General features: G+C 56.2%; 1 protein-coding gene across 1 annotated transcript in view; it reads left to right on the top strand.

The window, feature by feature from the left end:
* Positions 1-1,703: 1,703 nt before the first annotated feature.
* Positions 1,704-18,370, top strand: part of LRRN2 (leucine rich repeat neuronal 2) — a 53,962-nt gene continuing 37,295 nt past the window's right edge. Inside the window, exon 1 of the mRNA XM_004578726.2 lies at positions 1,704-2,002. The gene's annotated coding sequence lies outside the window, so the exon portion shown is untranslated. The remainder of the gene's footprint in view (positions 2,003-18,370) is intronic.

Raw genomic sequence — 18,370 nt, 5'->3', positions numbered from 1 at the left:
CCCATCTGGATGCCATGTGGGACAGCCTGAGCCTCTAGAAGTTTCCCTCGGCTTGGGAAATAAGACATCCTAGGCAGAAGCACAGGTATTGGGGGGGATGACATTGTCTTGTACGCGCTCTCTGTGGTAAAGCTGGGAAAGGACTGGTGAAATTCTCCCCTTTTGACAATCGGTCTGTACACATTGACACTGGGTGGGAAAGTGACTCTAGTGACCCAACACAGGTTCCACAAGCTCAGAATCAGGGCTGATCCCTTTCACTCACTTACCCAGTCTCCAGGTCTGCCAAGGTTTCCTTTCCAAGGGCCATGGATTTGCCCTCCAGAGTCCCTGCTCCTCTCCTCCTCCTTCCTGCCCCAGCCACCACCTCCCTTTTCTCCCAGCTTCTCTTGTTCCAGATCCTCTGTGCATTGTCTGGGCCTGGCAATGCAGGCCTTTCTCCAGCTGCTTGCTCTCTGCATAGCTGGCTGGCACTGCAGCAAGAGCGCTGAGCACACAGGGTCTCAGAAGCTGCCTGCAACCCTAACATCTCCCAGCATCCACGCTCCCGTCCATTCACTGGAGCTGTTTGTTAGTCTCCCCCGAGGATGGGATGAGCAGGCCCATGAACATCCTCCCTTGCCCCTGCCTTGTGGACAGCCCATTCTGCTGGCTTCTCTCTGCCCTGCCGCCTTTGCTGGTCCAAGTTCAAATCCCCGCTGTCCAACTGGGCTCAGGCGGAAGACCAACCCCTCCAGCAAACCTGCCATGAATAGCCCAAGCTCATCGTGGCATTCTCCTTTCATATGTTCACAATCCTTCCATTGCCCTGCAATGTTCATGTCTGTTCCTACAGCTCCAGTGGGCCTTCTGAGCAGCTTGGTAGGCATGGACAGAGGGGGCTCCTCCAGCCCCTCTTGGTGGATCTGTAGCCTCTGACCAAGGCCCATCACCGCAGTATGGTCCACCTTGAACTCTGAGTGGCCCAGGCTCAAGGCCTCCCAGAGCACAGGCCTGAATCCCTTCCTGCCACAGCCTCCCAAACCCTATGGTGGCAGAGACCGGGCAGGGGCCCAGCACATCCCTTCACCACTGCCTCGCCTGGCTGTGGGCCTGCCACTTCCAGTCTCAGTCTTATTGAGGTTGACCTTTGTCAATGGGGAACCAGGTCGGATGTTCCCAAACACTAGGGCTGGCCAGCTCGGGAGGCAGTGCTCCGGGGAGGGGGAAGCAGAGTCCACCCTCAAGGTGTGTGCACACAGCACCACTGTCCCCCAGCCCCTGGCTCACTTCAGGAGGGCCACACTGTGCAAAGCGTGCGTGCAATGTCAAGTGCACGCCTTGCCTGTGAGTTGCACCTGTCCTGTAACAGAGGCCAAATTTTTCATCTGTTTTGGCCTCCACGCGAGGGTCACAGGCAGCACCAGAAAACACAGCCCCACCTCCCCTTCCAGCCCAGTCTGGCATCCAAAGGCACCAGGACAGTCAAGGGTAGCATCGGGCCCCACCTCACCCGTTCCTCGGGAGGTGTGTGCGGGTGTCGGGCAGAGGGGCCTGCGGCTACATAGGAGTTAAAAAGGCAGCAGTTCTGGAGGGGGGTTGGCGCGGCGCGCAGACGGGGAGGAGGCAACCGGAGTGGGCTGGGAGGTTGGGAGGGCTGTGGCGAAGCCGGCGAGCGAACGAGAGCCGGGCGAGCGCGGAGCCCGGAGGAGGGGCGCGGGCGCCCAGGGCCTGCCTGCCTGCCTGCTCGGTGCACTTGCTGAGCCCGCCAGCCTCGGGCGACGCCACGCCGAGGGGGCGCGAAGAGGGTGGGGACTGATTGCGATTCTGCCGTCGCCCTCGCGGGCACTGCCCCAGAACCACTCCCAGGATAACTACACGTTGGGGAAGGCGCCCCGCGAGCCTCCCCGAGCCTGCGCAGGTGACGCGCGCGCTCGCGCGCGCGCGGCCCAGCGGTCCCAGCCTCGGCCCCGGGGGCGGACAGCGAACGAGCGGCGTGCGGTGGCCCGGACGGTGCCCACGGGTGAGTGTGCAGTCCCGGGGGCTTGGCTCGGCGTGTGTTGCCGCCGCGGCAGGAGCTTCGGGGACCCCAAGGCGCTGGAGCGGCTGCGGGGACGCGGCCGGGAGCAGCCGCCTCGGGGCGCTCGGCCTGGTCGGGGTGGGGGCCGGGGGAGGGGCGGCCGCTGGCGTCGCCCGCGGTGCTCGCAGGGTTTGCTGGTGGCTCGGTGGAGGAGGTGGCTGAACGACGCGGAGAAGCTGGCGCGACCGAGCTCCCCACTCCCCAGCGGGGAGCCGGGGCGTGCGGGCCCTCCACCCCGAGGTTCCCAGAGCCTTCCCAAACTGTTGCTTGGCCTGGAGGGCCTGGAACTGTGTGATGGCCGAGAGAAGCAGAGAGGTCAGGAAGGGCGTGACGCGACAGAGGCGTCCCGGAGCCTCACGACTTTGCCGTTCTTGGAGCTCGGCAGTCCGTACAAGGGGGGTGGGCTTGGGTCCGTCCCAGGCGTTGGCCGCCAGAGGCAGAGAGGTCTCCTTCGGAAGCCGGAGATGGGACATTAGGGGTGGGGGATGGGCCGGCTTTGGGCTCAACCTGAGGTCTGGGTTGGGGGTAGTCCCGGAAACGGAAGAGTAGTCCTGAGACCACCCTGCACCCCGGAGACCAGCGGCCTGGTCAGCCACAGGTGGGCCGTGCTCCTGCTGCCTTAGGGTGATGTAGGTTCGGGCTGCCAGGGGGACGAGGAGCCGCTTTTCCCCGGGGGACGAAGGAGCCCGGTTGGGGGCTGAGTTGAGTGTGCCCTGGGCCCTGCGGAGGGGGCCCAGGGGGTGTTGCCCGGGGCCCCCTCTGCGACCCTGTCCCCTTCCCCCACCAAGAGGAACAGGAAGGAAAATGTCAGCTGGGCTTTGTGCTCTGTTCCTCAGGCTGCCGCAGCTCCCATCTGTTGGAGCCAACGCAGCTTCTAATTGGCAGGGTTGGAAGGGGTGGGCTGGGCACGGCGCTCCGTTGGCAGAGACGCACTGGCAAGCCCTAGGCCTGCAGACCCCAGGGTGGGGCGCCCAAGCAACTGTCTCCCCATGTGGGCTCTTGGCCAGCTGGGGCACCTGCTGTAGGAGAGGCCTGGGTCTCTCTGAGTACCCGGGTTTGTCTTCCTGGCCAGCCTGGAACAGGTTCCCGGCCTGGGTTACCTCCTTGGGCAAGGCCCAGTTCTACCCTCATTGCCCCCTGCATGGGGCACCAGGTGGGCAGGCTACCAGGAAAGGCACCATGTGGGTGCCCTGACCCACTTTCTGGGCCAGGTGCTGTTATGGGAAAGAATGGGAGGAGAGGGCAGCTGGGTGCCAACCCCCCTCTCTCCTTGCCCAGCCCCCTCAACCCCCCTGCATGGGTTGGTGCCTCATTAGCTACAAAGGGTGGGTTGAGAGGACTCTGGCCTTGGAGCCTGGCACCTAGGAGCACCCACGCCACACTGTCCCTGAGGCAGATGCAGTGGCAGGGAGCACTCACTGTTGGCTGAGCCCAATTCCACCAGCCTGCACAGCGGGTTTCCAGGCTCACTCCCCTCTCCTCCTCCTGGTCCTCTCTTCTGCTCCATGGCTTTCCCCTTGGGCACCCTCAGCTCCCTTTGCTCTCCTCCCAGTACCTGGTCTGCTCTTCACCCCTGCTGGCTCCCTGCCTTCACCCAGTCTCTGTCTCCACCTTGACCCTCTTCTGTAAGCTGCAGTTAAAGCCCCAGCCAGGAGGAGCTGAGAGCACACACATCTAGGGAGGAGAACACACATGTCCTCAGGGGAGCACACATGTGCTGAGGGGGAGCATACATGTCTTGGGCGGAGCACACACATGTCCTGAGAGAAACATGCACATGCTGAGGGGGGAGCACACATATGCCCTGGAGGGAACACACACGCCCTGGAGGGAGCACACACACACACACACGCCCTGGAGGGAGCACACGCTCGCACACATGTCCTGGAGGGAGCACACACACACACACACACACGCCCTGGAGGGAACACACACGTCCTAAAGGGAGCACACCCGTGCTGAGGGGAGCACACACACGTCCTGGGGGAGCACACACACACGTCCTGGGGGGAAGGACACATACACACCTTTAGGGGGAGCACAGGCCCCATGACTTTGCAGAGGAGCCCAAGCTGGTGGGCCTGGCCACTACATCTCCCTGTCTCTCAGACCTCTGCACCCTGTCATCACTCCCTTGCCCCTCTTACCCACTCCTCATGTCTTCTGTTTGCAAGGAAAAACCATTGCTTTGTGAAAGATCACTTCTTCAGCCCCTCTGGTTCATGAGCCTGTGCTGTGTGGCCAGTGTTGTTGCAGAGCTGCGATGCAGCCATGTGCAAGCCTATGGGTTCTGGGCAGGATGCCTTTGTAGTCCAAAGCTGGCTATGCCCGCCAGCCTCCTTCTAGACCCCCCAGCATGGGTTGGCAGAGGAGGGCAGGGTGTGAGGAATCCTAGTCACTCATGTCTGTCCCATGAACCTCTCTTGCGCCTGCCAGGACCACCACCTGATGGTGTGCCCTGTACCACCTGTATCATCCTGTCCTTAAGACGTTTCTGACCCAAAAGGATGCATGCACGGCCTCTCCCCTGTTCCTCTGGGAGGCCAGGATTCAGACCAGGAAGGAAGACAAAAACACATATTTTATGGAGTTCCTACTATGCGCTAGTCTGTCTAAAGAGCTTTACAACAGTTCTGTCTAGCCTGCGGCCAGCCTTCTCAGTCGACATGAGCTTCAGCTGTGTTCCAACTCGGGGATTTGGGATCCAGGAGGAGGAACCCCTTGTCCCAGGTCCCACCATGATTCTCTGTGGTCCTCTGACCTTGTGACAGCCATGACCTGTGGCAGGTTGTGCCATCGTACCAGAGCTAAGCTCACTTTCTCCTCAAGTTAGACTATTAGAATGCGTAAGGACTTGCTGGGTGATTGCATGACTAAGCTTTCTCCAGTGATGAGGGATGGCTTCCTGGGAGAGGAGACAAGGAGGGCAGTGGACTTGCTGTCCTCACACAGATGTGGAGCAAGCTCAAGGCAGGCATCTCACCTTTACAGCTTCCCCCAGCCCGTGTCAGGTAGAGCTGATGGAAAGTTGCTGTTTCTGTTCACGTCAGTGTCTAGGAACTTGGTCCACATCCAGTCTCCTACATCAGTGTCACCCCTGACTTCCCTGGGCCAGCTGGCCTCTTTCTTAAAACTCCGGCACAAAGGCCGGGGGAGGGAGCTGGGAAGGGGCAAGACCCACAGGGGAGGATAGGGGCCTTGCGTGTGTGTGTGTGTGTGTGTGTGCGCGCGCGGTGGAGATTGGACTGGCGCAGGAGATGGGGAGAAAAACAGGAAGACAAGCTGAGAGATGCCAGATAGAGACCTGCAGGGCAGCCATGCTAGGGCCTGGCAGTAGAGCTTCCTGGGTCTCTGGTCAGAGCGTATGGGTTCCAGTCTCAGTTCTGCTCTTCATTCCAGCTATTGCAGGCATTTTGAGGATGAATCAATGGATGGGAGATTGTCTTGTCTGTCTGTCTAGTGCTGAAAAACAAAACAAACAAAAAATGAGACAGGACAGACAGCAGCGTGGTACTGAGTTGCCGAGAGAAGGCAAATGAGCAGGATCCCTTTATCCGGATCCCTCCCTACAGGCTGTGGCTGCGAACTGAACTTTCCCCAAGTTAGCTTATTGCACTTCTTATTTCTAAGCGCCTGCTGTGCCCTTGACCCAGTGCTAGGTGCTAGGAATAATGAGAGCCTGTCCCTTCCTTTAGGGAACTCACCATGAAAATACAGATTGACAAGCTACCAGGCTGCATCTGGCACCGCTTAGAGCTCCCTGGGCCTTAGTTTGCTCATCTGTAAGTGGGATAGCAATAATAGCAACTTCCTAGACTCGGCAAGGAGGTTAGTCAGTGTCACCAGCTCAGAGCAGCGTCCTAAGTGCTGTGAAAGTGTCATTAGTAGTGTTAGGTCCCCAGCAGGCCTGCGGACAGCGATGGAGCGTGCAGTGGCAGGGCTAAGCAGATGCACAGATGCATCAGCCTTCTAGGAAAGTGTTGCCAAAGGATGGGTTGCTCAAGCCGGGGGATTTAGCAGGAGTCAGGCAGAGGTGGGGCCCGGGGTTGCTGGGGCAGGGGATGTGTAAGGCACTGTGGCAAGTGTGTGTATCAGTAACATCACTGACCCACCCCTGCCTCCTCTGTGCACCCAGCATGGGGCCAGGGTGTCGACCAAGACTGACCAGCTGTCCTGAACAGCCCCTCCCTGTGGTCCGGCCCTTCTGGGACCCTTTAGATGGTGCGACCAGCTGTGATGTCAAATTCCCATCACCTCTGTCTCTTTCCCCCACACCTTCCCTGCTGCTCCACACTGATGGCCTTGGAGAGAGTTGGGAGCTGAAGGTGAGGCAGGGGCTTCCTGGGGCGGGGCCTTTCCTTCTGTTTCTGCTTCTCCCCTTGCAGTGGCTTCGTTAGAGTGCTCAGTGAGTTCGCTTACTCACTGTATGCCAGGCTTTGTGCCGGAAGCTCCACCTGTGTAATCCCTTCAAGCCCCGATGAGGACAGAAGGACCCTGATCATTACTCATTGAAACAGCAGGAAACTGATACTCAAACCTGCTACAGGACCTTCAGATTCAGAGGAGGAAGAAACAAAGAGCAAAGGAGACCATGAACCCCGCTCAGTGCTGCAGCTGGAATCCTGGGTCCCCGGCACCCCACAGGTCTTTCTCCTTTCTGCCTATAGAAGGGGTCCTCCAGTCACCCTATGTCCAAGCCAGTAGCTGCGTTTGACCTTTTGGGATCTCCCTGATGCACATAAGCCCCCACCCCACTCCTCAAATGTGCTACCTAGGATCCAGTGTCCCCTCCACTCTCAGCTGAGGCCTGATGGGGACAGTGACCTCCCAGTGCTGGTGCTAGGGTGCCTCATGGGAGCCTGAGAAGGGGGCTCGGGTCACAGCTAAGGCGGAGGGTGCAGCAGGGCCTAGGATAGCCATAACGTCTGGGGTCTTTCAAGAGGTTGGCTCACGTGTCCAAGGAAGGCCAAACATGGTGGCCCTTCCTGACAAACATGTGACAGGACAGATCCTTCGGGTGGGACGGGGAGGGGGAACGGGCATAGAAGGGGACAGTAGGTGCCTGGCAGCTGGCTTGGGAGCTCAGGAAGGCGGGGTGGGGAGGGGGAGGTGTCTCTCATTTGGTCCTGACCCTGGAATGGGAGGAAGAGGCAGGAAAGGCTGTGTTCCCCTGTGGAATATTCTCAAGTGAGCTTGGGCAGGTGGGGGCTACTGGTGTGTCGCTGGCCTGGCCGAGTAGGAGTGGTGATATCCAGAAGGAGGAATGCTCAGAGGGGCAGTAAAGGGGGCTGCAGGAGAACATTTGAGCCCACCTTGACCGCACCTGATCCTCTTTGCCACTTCTTCTGAGCAGGAAGAACAGGTGCTGGGGCGGAGGCAGCAACAAACCTCCGGACTTCGGCAGGGTCCACAGAGCTGGACCTGGTGGCCGCCATGCTTAAGAGGTGCTGTGCCTGCTGCCCCATGCAATGCCATCCGCTGAGCTCAGCCATCTTCAGCATGCAGTCTTCTTTTCCTTCCGCCGTGTTTATTAAGCATGTCCTGGGGTATTCAGGGCAGGGTACAGCCGGGCACTGCCGCCCATCAGGAGCTTGGGCTTTCTTGTCTGAGGTTGAGTGATGTCAGCAAAGAGAATGAAGGGCGTGTGAGAGCTCGGTGAGTGCTCACAAGGAAATAAAACCAGGAAGGGAGAATGGGTCTGGGGGCCTGGGAGGTTGTGCTATTTGAGGACATATGAGGGGGCTCAAGGACACACCAGCAGCTGCAGAGGCCACACCTGGTGCGGTTTTTTAAATGTTACTTTATTTGAGAGATAGCTCCCATCTCCTGGTTCACACCCCAGATATCCACAAGAGCCTGGCACTGGGTCAGGGCCAAAGCCAGGAGCTGGGAGCTCCATCAGGGTCTCCTGTGTGGATGGCACACTCCCAGGGCGTGAATCAGCAGGAAGCTGTGATGAGGAGCAGAGCCCACCCTGCGGCGTGGGCTGCAAGCATCCTGAACAGCCAGATAGCCATGATCTTCAAATGTCTGCCGGCTCATGGGGTTGAGGTGTGGCACAAGATGCGAGTGCAGAGTCTATGTGGTGACTTGATCGCGTTTTTAAACACCCAGGGGCTTAGCCAAATGGTTGAGCAGGAAGTTTGCACAGATTGACCCCTCTGTCCACTGAAACCACTGCCTGCCACATGTGGAGCTCAGTCCTGCATGCTGCAAAGCATGGACCGGGAGCCAGGGACTACGATCAAGGAAACCTACACTTTGCTTGGGGAGGCAGAACTCATAGAAGAAATAACAAGGGACTAATACCAGACGGTATCTAAAACCCAGCGCTCAACTGTGTGGTTGTGATGTGAAATGTTACCGAAACTTTGAGTGCCATGTGGGAGTCTGGTGGGGAGAGGGAGGGAAGAGATACTTTCACATGGAGGTGCCACTAATTTGGGCCTGGAACACAGGACTGTGAGAGCATGACGCTGGTGAGGAGAAACTCCTCCCTCATGGGCAGGGAGTGGTGGTAAAAGGTCCCACCCAGGAGTGGGCCTCAAATATCTGGAGCAGACCCCCTCCCCAAGCTGGGAGGCAGCTGCAGCACCCTGCACCCCACCCCTGCCTAGGCCCAGCCTACCTGTCCTGAGTGACCCTCTGGCTTGAGGAGGTCCTGTGCCTGTTGTCTAGTTCTCACCGATCTGCTCCCATCCCTTCTTGCCTCTCACCATCACCTGCACCTGCACCTGCCCAGGTCAGGGCCTAGTTCACTGGGATTCCCTCGGGTCCTGTTTTTCTCCTTGATCTGCAGCCTACTTCTTCCCTTCCCCTCAAAGACCCGGGTTGCTCTTTGCTAGTTAACTGCTACAAATTCTAATGGGCATCATCTCTAATGAGCTGAAAATAAAACTGAGCCAAGATGGGCCAGCTTTGTCCCCCCACACACTGTCCTCTTCTCCTGGGTCAGAGGTGCACCTGCTGTGGCACCTGCTGGCTGTACAGATATCAGTGGAGCCGGCCGGCCGAGATCCTTCTGGTGCTGCCCTCATCCCTGCCACTCCATGCCACCACTAACGCAGAGACAACCTCTCCCCTTGTCAAACAGCATGATCCCATTGTCATGGGGCTAAGGGTCTGCTGTCCAGGGCCTTGGGGAGCTAGCAACACCCCTGCTTGTGTTCCCTTCCGCCTCTGAGAAGCAGGGGCTGGGGTTTGGACTGTCCCCTCCTTGCTCACCCTTGGAGGGTGACAATTCCTTGGAGTTGGGTTGGGACATCCTGACCCAGTCCCTTACCTTTACCTTTGGGGCCCATTACCTCTCAGCACCTCAGTTTGCCCATATGAAAATTTGGGCTCATGACACCCACTTCACAGGCTGTGAATAGTAAGAGCTGACAATGTCAAATGCTTCTGAGGGTCCAAAGCTTTCCTGCGCAGCTCCATTTACTCCACACAGCCGCTGTGCAGTAGACATTGTGCGGTTGAGCAGAGGAACATGAAGGAGCTCGCCTAAGGCCACGGGCAGTCCATTGCGAGTTGGGGGGGTGGGGGGCGGCCAGAATTGTGCCCCCACCTCACTGATCTTCCTGCTGCCAGGCCTTGCTTCCACCAACAGGCTCCCTGAGCTCATCACTGCAAAGTGCAAGCTACAAAGTAGCAACTCAGTAAACCCTCTTGTCTCAGTCTACCCAGGGCCGCTCTTCCACCGCAGTGCACACTGCTTCCCTAGACCTCCCACCAGTCCCCCGCCCCCTGGCCTCTGACCCCTGACAGACAGGAGCAGGAATGAGCTGCTGGTCTATACTGAGCACAAGAAAGGTCAGGGTATTGTGTTTTTGTTGTTGTTGCTGTTGTTTGTTTGGTAAGTCCTCAGAGCTATGGTGAATGTCCTGGGTACCCAGCTCATCAAAGTTTTGTTAGCAATGCGTTCTAGGGCAGAGGGCACCCTGCAAAAGCTGTGCTGTGGGAAAGAGAATGGAAGGCTACTAGCTCTCGCACCCTAGGGGGCAAGAAGGCCGGCCTCACCTGTAAATGCCAGCTGCACGCTCCAGTCCAGGGAGGGTCCTAGTACCTGCCTTTGGGTGCTGCTCCCACAGTTTGCTGTAAAGCCTGTGGGAGATCCTTTGGATGGCCAGGTCTGTGAAGAGGATGGTGCTGAGTTCAGACATGGGAGGAAAAGACAGTGTCCCCACTGTGTGATTCTTCTGGTGACAGCTGGGCGACCCCCTCCCCCATATCCCCACCTCACCCGCACCTCTGCTGCATGTGGCTCCATCTGACCTTGCATGAAGATAAAAGCAGGTGATGCCAGGGTCCTTTGGGTTGTGGAGTGCCTATGGAGTAGACGGGAGGTTCCTGCTCCCTGACCATCCTCTGTCCTCGTGGGGCTGCCTTTGCTTCCGGCTCCAGGCTGGATTTCCATCATCTCTCAATGCAGCCAACCCTGAGCCTGCCAACTACACTCCGATGGCAAGATGCCTCCTAGAGTGCCCTGCGGTGCCCAGATGTATCCCCAGGGAGAAAGGGAGGAAGAGGCTGGATCCTGGCAGCTTTAGGGCTCATGGTACTGAGGGGCCTCCAGGCATGGAGGGAACCTGAGGGGTTCTTCTCAAGACAAAACTGCCTGTGTGGGAGGAAAAGGAATGACCCTGGCCCAGCCATCCATGTCTTGCTCCCGGGGAGCCCTGGATGTGCCATATGGCAAGGCGGATGAATGTCACTAACTGCCCCAAGAGACTGTTACTGCAGGGTTCTGTGGTGGGCACAGTCTATGCACCAGGGTCCTTTCATTGTTAGAAGAGGCTGGGGCTAGCACTGTGGCATAGTAGGTTAAGCATATGGGATATTCTGGCATCCCAAATGGGTGCTGGTTTGAATCATAGCTGTTCCACTTCTGTGTCGGCTCCCTGGTAATGGCCTGGGAAAGCAGCAGAGGATGGCCTTAGTTCTATACTTGTTTGAAGATCTCTAAGCTTCTGGCTTCTGATGTGGATAGCAGGGACCTGTGGACTTGGCCATCATCTGCTGCCTTCCCAGGCGTATTAGCAGGGGGCTGGATGAGAAGCAGAGCACCAGGGCTCACGTTGTGGTGTTGGCAGATAAAGCTGCCAACAGTGAGGCCAGCATCCCCTTGGGCACCAGTCTAGTCCAGGCTGCCCCACTTCTCATCCAGCTCCCTGCTAATGGCCTGAGAGAGCAGTAAAGGATGACCTAAGCATTTGGGTTCCTGTAGGAGACCTATGACGCTCCTGGCTTTAGCCTCTCCCAGCTCTGGCTGTTGCAGCTATCTAGGGAGTGAACCAGTCAATGGTAGCAACCCTTCCAAAGTGACTATGTCTTGTTTAAAGAGAATAGCCAAAACTCAAACCAGCCCTCCCATACAGGATACAGCATCACAAGCAGTGCTTTAGCCTGCTGTGCCACAATGATGGTCTCCTAAATGGTGTGACAGTTTGTTCCAGTAGGCACTAAATGCAAAGCAAGCACAGAGTGGTTGCCCCAGAGCCCCAGGGGGACCTTAGGACCACCCAGGGACTGAGGAGGCCCTGGGATCTAAGAGGCAGCCAATGTGTTGCCCTGTATCTGCAAAACAGCCCAGATAGTGGAACCCAGGCCCAGTGAGCGGTTGCTCAGGGCAACAGCCATCCTTGTCCTGGGTCTGGTCCCCAGCTGGGGCTCATCTCTGCTGCCTCCTTGAGGGGTGGGGGTGGACAGCTCTAGGAAGAGCAGACTGTACCTGCCCTAGCAGGATTCATCCAGTCTTGGGAAGAGGCAAGTGAGGCACTGTGGAGTCCAGGCCATAACTGAAATTAGCACCCCTTTAGCATCCTCTCCCCGCCTCCAGGCCTTTTGGTCTACCCAGCTTTTCCCCACTGCACACCTGAGCCCCTGGCCAGCCCCCAGGGCTGCCAGCTTCCCGCTTTGGTCTCCATGACAACCCTGCATTTGTCATCCTGGTTTCTAATGACTTATTGGCATGTGTGGTAATTTGCAGAGGTTGGCAGGCAGTGTGAAGGGGAGGGCTGCTGGGGAAGGGCCTAGGTTTCTGATGGAGACAGAGGTACCTGTCTTCCTGCCCTGCCCTGCCTGGTGATGAATAGCTTGGTTCAGGGAGCCAGTCCAGGGCATGCACTCTCTGAGGAACACCAGCTGCCTCCAGGCCCCATGAGAGGGAGGCAGATGGACACACAGATGCAGTGCACAGCTGCTCACCTGCCGAGCAGATGCAGGCAGATGTCGGGGGCCGGCAGCGGGGCTCTGGTCATCCCTCCAGCGTTCCCCAGCACCCTGAACAAGAAGTGGCTCAGCCCTGTGGGAAGAGAGGCGGGGATAGCTCCCGCAGCTTCTAGATTGCTGAGCAGGGCAGCTGAGGGAAGCCAGCTTGTGTAGGTGGGATGGGTACAGGCAGGGGGCACTCGGCCAGGTCCTAGCTGCAGGAGAGAGGAGGCTAGGGCTGACCCCTGTCTGCTTAACTGCAGCCCAGCTTCCCCAACCTCAGTAGCGTTTCCTGGGGCACAGCAGCTGGGAGCCTCGGACTGCGTGCTTATGTGGCTACAGTCTTGAGGCACACAACTCCTGTGCCCCCCTCTTGGCTGTTGTCCTCCAGACACGCTGTGCGTGCAGCTGTGAGAGGATGCCTAGTGAGTGGAAGAAGGCACCAGCTTTAAAGTAAATCTTATCTGGGTTAGCATCCTGCTGCCACTGTTTATCCACTCTGTGACCTTGGACTTGTCTCTGACCCTTGCTGCACCTCAGTTTGCATGTCTATGAAATGATGCTGGTATACCCAGCTCCCAGCTGTAAATTGCCGAGCAAGGAGTAGGCACCAATAAATATTTTAAAGAATTTTTAAAGTAACCTTTTAAAAAATATTTGTTTTATTTGAAAGTCAGTTACAGAAAAAGAGGGATGGAGAGAGAGAATCTTTTGTCCACTGGTTCATTCCCTAAATAGCCACCAGAGCCAGAGCTAGGCTAGTCTGAAGCTTTCTTCCAGGTCTCCCACGTGGGTGTAGGGGCCCAAGGACTTGAGCCATTCTCTACTGCTTTGCCGGGCACGTTAGCAAGCAGCTGGGTTGGAAGTTGAACATTTGAAATGCAAACTGGAGCTCATGTGGGATGCTAGTGCTACAGGTAAAAAATTAGCATGTTATACTGTTGTGCCCGGATTTTGAGATCCCAGAAATCACTAGGAGTCTGAAGTCGACCCAAGTGCACAAGGATGGTCTATTCAAGCTCGGCATGTCTGAGCTTGGGTTCTTGGTTGAGAGCAGGTAGCCAACTGACTGACCGGCCAGCTGGCCAGCTGGGACCAACACCCCTTATTGGAGTGTGGCCCCAAACAGCACATTCATAGGGTTTTTATAGGGCAGTCCACAATAGCCTGAAAAGGTGAGGGGGGAAATACCATCCATTCCCTACGTATCTCGGCTAGACAGCCCATTCCTCCAGCAACTAAAGTAAGCACCCACTTAATTACTTGGAGCCACCTGTGAGATAACCAGACTTAGGTGGGCCTTGATTCATGAGAATTGGGGCCCACTGATGCTAAAGGTTACATAGGCCGATTGGCCTGCAAGCTCATACAGTTTCTTTCATACAGCAATGAACCAAGAACAAATGGTTGGGATTTTGATACTGAGGTTCTTTAATACCGCCATGCTTGCCCTTTGCCCCACCAATCTTTAACCTCATGGTCATTGCTGCCTTTTGCCATCCAGTGTCTTCTGTTCTGAGTCAGATGGGTCCAGTGGTTCACCAGCCAGGAGTCCTCCTGTCAGGATCCTACCCTCTTGGTCCTGTCTTTGGATTTCCCCAGTCTGGCAGTGTCTCTGTTCTAGATTGATGGCTGTCTGCTGCATCCTACCTGTGCAGAAACAGCAGGTTTGCAGGGTGAGGGAGTGTGGGGAGGGCGGCAGAGAGAGAGCTGAGAGGCCGATGGGTCCTGTGCCAGCCACAGGCCCAGCCTGTTCCACAGGAGCACCTTGTATTCTTGTCTCGGTCCTCCAAGTGTTGCCTCCCTCCCCTCCACCCCTTCCTCCCCAAACTGCTCCTCTGCCCTTGCTCACAGCAGTGGCCCTCACCTCCAGCTTTTCAGAGGAAGAGGAGCAGGCAGGATTGCTCACTGCACTTGCCCCCACACCAGCCCTGCCCTCCTGCTGCCTCACAGGTCTGGGCTCCCACAGCTCCCATACATGGCCTTGCCCTTGGCCTTCCTGGGGCGCTCACAGCTCTCCCATCTCCAAAGTGCACAACAGTGACACAGGTCTTCCCCGCCCCTCTCCCCATGCTTGTTCTCCACAAGTCAGGCGTCCGGCAGAGCCTGCTACACCTGCTCTGTACTCTGTCTTCTGCCCGCTACTTCCCCAGCCCCGCTTCTGTCTACCACTCCCCTACACACACGCACACACACACACACACATGCTCACTGTGTTTTTCCAGTTCGGAGAAGCATTATCTGTACCTTTTGCCACTTTCCCTTGGCTCCTCTGGTTCTTCCCAAGCCATCTTTGCTGACTCATTCTTCCCTTGTCGGTCTTCAGGTGACAGCTTTGCTATTCAGGGTCTGGCTCAGGGTCTCGGGGTCTGCTCAGCCCCAAGTGGCTCCCAGTGTCGTGCTGATGACACCCCGCTCTCTGGTCTGTGTCTGCTCAGCTCAACTCTCTGCCCTTGTGTAGCCAGCTGTCCTAGTACTGACATGACCTGGCATGTCTCAAGCCACAGCTATGCTTCCTTCTAACTCCCCCCTCCCCCTGTGCTCCTCTTGTCCTGCCTGCTACTGTCAACAGCATCTTCTCCATCCAGTGTTACTTGCTGTAGTCTGTCACCGTCAGCCCAGTCCCTCACCTGATCCTGTCTGCCTCCCCTGTCCACAGTTGCAGTTCCATTCAGACTACCCACTCCTCTCTCTGGGACCACTGGGAAGGCACCGCCCACCTTCAGGCTGTCATACTGGCCTTGTGAAGACACAGCTTGGCCCTTATCACATGCTCTCCACTCCGTGCCCTGTGGATGGTCAGTGAGACAGCTGGCCTGCCCCTTAGAGAGATTCCCCCACTCCAGTTTCATCACTGTCCTAGTACGTCGTGATACAATCATGTGATCATTAGACAGACATCTATCTCTGCCACTGGCACTGAACCTTAAAATTAGGGAAAACTGCTGCTTGACTGTGATATTGGTAGACCAGGTGACCATGCCTTGCCCATGGTCTATTATGGGAAAAAAGGAAAACTTAGATCCGACACTGGTACAATGAGTAAAGCAGTCACTTATGATACCAAGATCCCACATCTGAGTGCTGATACGAGTCCCAGCTGCTCCACTTCCAATCCAGCTCCCTGCTTAAGGAAAGCAGTGGAAGATGGTCCAAGAACTTGACTTGGATAGAGTTCCCAGCTCCTGGCTCCAGCCTGGCCTAGCCCAAGCTATTGTAGCTGTTTGGCTACGATTCACTCAATTCCTGAGTGAACCTGCAGATAGACGAGTGCTCTGTTGCTTGTTTGCCGGTGACCTAGTGGCTAAAGTCTCACCTTGAACACGCTGGGATCCCATATAGTTGCTGGTTCTAATCCTGGCAGCCCTGCCTCGCATCCAGCTCCCTGCTTGTGGCCTGGGAAAGCAGTCGAGGACGGCCCAAAGCCTTGGGACCCTGCACTTATGTGGGAGACCCAGAGGAAGTTCCTGGCTCCTGGCTTTGGATCGGCGCAGCACCGGCAATTGCGGTCACTTGGGGAGTGAAACATCAGACGGAAGATCTTCCTCTCTGTCTCTCCTCCTCTCTGTATATCTGACTTTCGAATAAAAATAAATAATAACAAAAGGAAAAAAAAAAAAACAAAAGGAAAGGGAGCGAGGGATGCAGGGCCCCTCCTGCTCTCCCGTCTCCCATCCCTTCCCTGCCTTCCCCCAGCAGGTGCGTCACCTCTGCAGAAATTCCATGTTATTTTCCCCTGCAGGAGCCCTCCCCACCCGTAGTTCTCTCAGGAGTGGCAGCTCTTCACAGCCTTCAGAGTGCTTTCCCACACCCCTTGGGGGCAGGATGCATTTTGTCCTCACAGGTAGCCCCTTATGGAAGCCAGGGAAGTGGGCTATGTGTTGGGATCACCCGCTTCACGGTGGGAGATCACCCAGGCTCGCTGCTGGGAAAGGGCTGCTGCAGATGACCTGGACTTGGCCACTGCTCCTGACTCGCAAGCTGTCCTTACTGTTGCAAATTCAAGGTGCCCCTCGGTTGTGGGAAGGAAATGTAGCCCCCAGAACAAGTGAAACAACCTCCCGTGAGGTGGCCAAAGAAGGTGGGTCTGCACTGCAGTATGTTGGCTGGCAGCAGGTTCAGCTCAGCTCAGCTCCCGCATAGAGAACGACTGTTCTCCATGCTGTCGGGGTCAGCTGGGACCCTGACTGTTCTCAGGGCCTCCGTCCCCCGCCCAGGGCCAGGTGCAGGGTGACAAAGGAGAGCAGCTGGTTACAAAGCCTGCTTGCTCCCCAGAAGCACCTGGCTTCAGTGCCTGCTCTGCCTCCTGATTCTGGCTTCCTGCTAATGCGCACACTGGAAAGCAGAACCCATTGCTCAAGTAGTTGAGTTTGTACCACCTGAGGGTCGGGAGGAGCCTGGATTAAGTTCTGGTGTCCCAGCTTTGGCCCAGGGCGATCCTGGCTGTTGTGGGCATTTGAGGAGTGAACAAGTAGTTGAAATCAGTCTCTCTCTGCCTCTCAAAAATCAATTGATCAGTCAACCTGAAATGTGTATTTTGAAAGCAACAGCGTATATGGAAGGTTCACTTCCTGTTAGATGCTGCTAATAGGCTTCATCCTAGCCCAGTGAATCCTCCAACCATGTGCTGCTACAGATCCTCCTTTTTTTGTAGTTGTTCGAACTTCTCATCTTCAGGAAAGCTCAGATTCACTGGTGGGCAAAGCCGTTTCCTGGGGAATGTGAGGCCCTGCATCCAGCCTCCCCTGACCAGGCCAGCATGCCTAACCGTGGACTTGTTTGGAGCTCCTTGCTGTGTACCATCAGAAGCAGGAAACTGAGGCTGGGACGGCCCAGGGTTCACCAGCGACACCAGGTCTCCCTATGTGTGCATGGTTATGTGTGATTGCACATGCAGGCAGGACACCTGCACATATGCCTCCCCCAGAACCACAGCCCTTGTATCTGGCTTGGTCATCCTGCCCATCCATGAATTTGCTGTTGTAGGTGACCTTTCACAAGAGTGAGCCATCTCTAGTGGCACTGTCTCACTCGTTGTGGGTTCCTGGAGGTTCCTTCCAGTTGGCACCTACACCAATAGTTCCTTCTGCTTTGTCACTGTGTCATGTTCCACTATAGGAACCTGCTGTGGTTCAGTAATCCGCTCCTTTGGGGAACATTTGCATCACACTGGTTTACACATAAGAAAACTTTCCCAGAGTCCCAATATTAAAGAAAAGCTGCTGAATGTGTCTTCAGGAGCAGGCACTTGGTAGATGCTGATTGTCCTGTATGACAGCCGGCACCTGCTCCATGGCTTCTCCCAATGCCCAGACTGGTGGTTGACACTCAGTAGGTTATCCAGTGGGGCTGTGAACAGAACAGCATCCGTGCTTACATGAGTGCCAGTCATGCCCAACTTACTCCCATGCCCAGAATTCATAAGAGAAGAATGTGTGCCTCTCAACATTTTACAGAGTCACTAGTTTGGGTTTTTAAAAATATTTATTGATTTTCTTCTATCTGAAAGAGCAATTGAGCGAGGCCATCCCTTTACTAGTTCATGCTCCAAATGCCCGCACATAGCTGGAGCTGAGCCAGGCCAAAGCCAGGGGACTCAGAATACCTCACAGGTCTCCCATGTGGGTGGCTGGGGCTCAAGCACTTGGTCCATTTTCTGCTGCCTCCGAGAATGCCTTGACAGGAAGCTGGATCACAAGTGGAGTAGCCAGACCTCAAACCAGCACTCCATACAGATGCATGCATCCCAGGTAGCAGCTTAACCTGTTGTGCCACTAGACTGACCCCTGTATTTGCAGTCTTACAATACCAAAAAGAAAGAAAATTAAGGCAATAATATTTACATGAAGGTCTCACATTTTATTTGTTGAAAATGCCTACAGTTATTGATTTTAATATATACCATATCCAGTTTGTAAATTGCTTATTTTCCCAAAAGGCAAAGCAGGGGATGGCACTGCGGCATAGCAGGTTAGTCTCTGCCTGTGGCAGTGGCATCCTGTATAGGTACTGGTTCAGGTCCTGGCTGCTCCACTTCAGATCCGGCTCCCTGCTGATATACCTGGGTGGGCAGCAGAGGATGGCCCAAGTGGACTCCTGCAGTCAGTG

This window comes from Ochotona princeps, chromosome 10 (genome assembly GCF_030435755.1).
Source record: "Ochotona princeps isolate mOchPri1 chromosome 10, mOchPri1.hap1, whole genome shotgun sequence".
Lineage (NCBI taxonomy): Eukaryota > Metazoa > Chordata > Mammalia > Lagomorpha > Ochotonidae > Ochotona > Ochotona princeps.
This window is presented reverse-complemented; position numbering and strand designations above follow the sequence as displayed.